Genomic DNA, 3,249 nt, shown 5'->3' on the forward strand with positions numbered 1-3,249 from the left:
ATGTGATTCGGTTCAATCTAGTTTATGAACTACGAACACCCCTGCTCTATATCAGTGTAATGAGGCAACTATAATGTTGCTGTATTAAATTAAAAGCATTTCTAAAATCATAGTAAATTATCAGTTAAAATATTAATTACACTACATGCTCCTATAGTAAACCACAACTCAATAGGGAACAACAAAATATGATAGGTTGAGGTTTTTTTTTAATAGCTTGAAAACATTTTTCCTTCCGAGACGAATAGTCTTTAACACGAGTTAGGCTTTGATACCGTTTGTTGGACAAGTGACTTCAAACACAAAAGATGTGAATGAATTGTGGTATTTAAAATTCGTAATTAATTTTTTCAATTAAGATCGTATTAGTAATTTTTAGGTAAGTAATTTACAGCAGAAATAAAATATTGAAAGTAAATTGCAGAAAGTAAAAGGATATGGTTATAAAGCCCATTCAATTGACACTTTATGGTAATCGATTTGAGAAGCTTGACGCCCATATTTTCAGATCATATCCAAGCTAAACGTGTGCTCCAAGGCAATCAAATCCTTTAAATTGATGATAAACACTCAAAATCTATAAAGATTTGATTAACCAATCGATTGGCGCCATAGCCAATCGATTGACACACCCAATATAGAATGATTTCGATTTGATTTTCAATCGACACAATCTCCATTGATTGCTTTCTCAAAATATACGACCAAATAACCAGAAAATACATTGTAAATAGGTATTCATCTCTCATTCTTTTGCATTGCATATTTCTCTTTTAAAGTGTAAGTGTGAGACTGTTCTTTTGAAATCATCATAAACCCTAGAAGACTGGTGGAAGACTATAATTAATGACAACTTAGATGGGTAACTTTACCTAATGGGTGATGTAGTTGTCCATGAGCTTAATTTTGAAAAATAAAAGCCCTTTCTCTGACAACATAATAGCAAGGGGCTTTGGCTAATATGCATAAGGATTTTACTTATGCACCATGCATAAGCCTACATAAGCCATTGGATCATGTTTTTAATCTAGTATTGAGTATTGAGTATTGAGTATTGAGTTGTGAGTATTGAGTATTGAGTAATAACAATTGATGTCTAGAATTTGATCCAATGATCCAAGGGTCCATAATAATCTATGCATGGTGCATAGATTTTTATCTATGCACGGTAACTGCACCCATAGCAAGGCTTCCTGAAAGTTAGATTTCGTAACTGTAAGAAAGTAAGATACTGTTATGGAAACGGCGACGTGGTGGGGAGGATGAGGAGAGACGACAACTTGTTAGGGTTAGGGTTGTTCATGGTACAATTTGTGAGACAACTGAACCTAACCAAACCAATCTATAGTAAAAATTCACTCAAACTGAACCGAACCGTTTCAATTTGTTAAGAACCGAAACGAATCAAAATTATTGATTTGGTATAACATTTTGAAATTCCGTACCGTTAGAAGATAATTTTCCCAAACCAAATTGTTTATTAAAGAACCAAACCGTTAAACTATTTTTTTTTTATTTTTTAAAACTTGTTTTAAGTATTTTCTATTTTTAGTTTAAATTCGGTTCTAGATCTGTTTGTGCATTATAGTTTGGTTCATTAATTAAACATAATAGTTCGATTATTTTAACTTCAATTCGGTTCAATTTGTCTGTTCTTAATTATTTGAACATATCCCTAATTAGAGTTGTTCAGTGTTGTGTAGAGCTGTCAAATGGATCGGCCCGGTTGGCCAATATGTTTAAATGAGCTAGTCCGACCCGATTGCTTAATGGGCTACATAAAATGAGCCCGACCCATTTCTCAAAGGCCCGTGCGGCCCGATGGGTCAACCCGACCCGTATTTTAATATTATAATTTTAATTTTATAAAAAGGATGTAATGGATAAATGCAACATTATATAAGTAGAGAGCCATATAAACGTATATAAGTGATGTCTAAAATATTTAACCATATATATATATATATATATATATATATATATATATATATATATATATATATATATATATATATATATATATATATATATATATATATATATATATATATGAATACCACAAAAACGTTCATGTAAAAGTACAAAGTAACTTAATATTATCACCAATACTTATCAAATTTTCTCTTTATCTCACAATCATTTTCTTAATCACGTCATTTTGAAAATACTAGTAATGGACCCGTGCGTTCGCACGGGTCACGTAAAGTCAAAATAAATAATAAATAAATATATAATAATAGTTAATAAATATATATAAAACATACACAAATTAAAAATAAAAAATATTTTAAATTATAATGGTCATATAAATATTAATTTAATCTTATTAAAAATATATACTTTAGTAGAAAAAATAAATGAAATAATTCAATAGTCATCTATGTGCGTTCGCACGCATCATACAATATCGTTATGAATCTACCTTGAGTAGTCATCTACCTGTGCGTTCGCACGGATTGCACAATGTTATAAATAATAAATAAATATAATATATGTGATTATATTTATTTGATTTGGTAACATGTACCAAACTTTCATACCGGTATTGCTCAGCTAATCTCCATGATGCTAAATACTTAAAGAATAAGCAATATTAATCATAATAATATTAATAAGTAAATCATAATAATAATTGGTATTCAATTAATTTTGATAACTTCTTGTTACATTAAAAAATCATTTAACGTACGATCACATTTTCAAATATTTATTTTTAATTAATTTATTATAAATACTAATTATTAATTATTTAATGACTTCTCATATATAAAAAAATTTAATAACCACATTTCCAATTAATCTATTTTTTTCAATTAATTCCGTTATTAAAATTTAAACGAATATATTTGATATAATATATATATATATATATATATATATATATATATATATATATATATATATATATATATATATATATATATATATATAGGGGACGACTCAAGTGAGAACACTTGGTTATTATGAGAAATGAGAACAATGAATCACGACCATTAAATTTGATTTTAATGGACTGGATTGGTTTCTCTTTCTAAGATCTAGTCCATTAAATATTAAGGATCTTAGAAAGAGAAACCAATCCAGTCCATTAAAATCAAATTTAATGGTCGTGATTCATTGTTCTCATTTCTCATAATAACCAAGTGTTCTCACTTGAGTCGTCCCCTATATATATATATATATATATATATATATATATATATATATATATATATATATATATATATATATATATATATATATATATAT

The sequence above is a fragment of the Vicia villosa genome, unplaced genomic scaffold (assembly GCF_029867415.1).
Source record: "Vicia villosa cultivar HV-30 ecotype Madison, WI unplaced genomic scaffold, Vvil1.0 ctg.003025F_1_1, whole genome shotgun sequence".
NCBI lineage: Eukaryota > Viridiplantae > Streptophyta > Magnoliopsida > Fabales > Fabaceae > Vicia > Vicia villosa.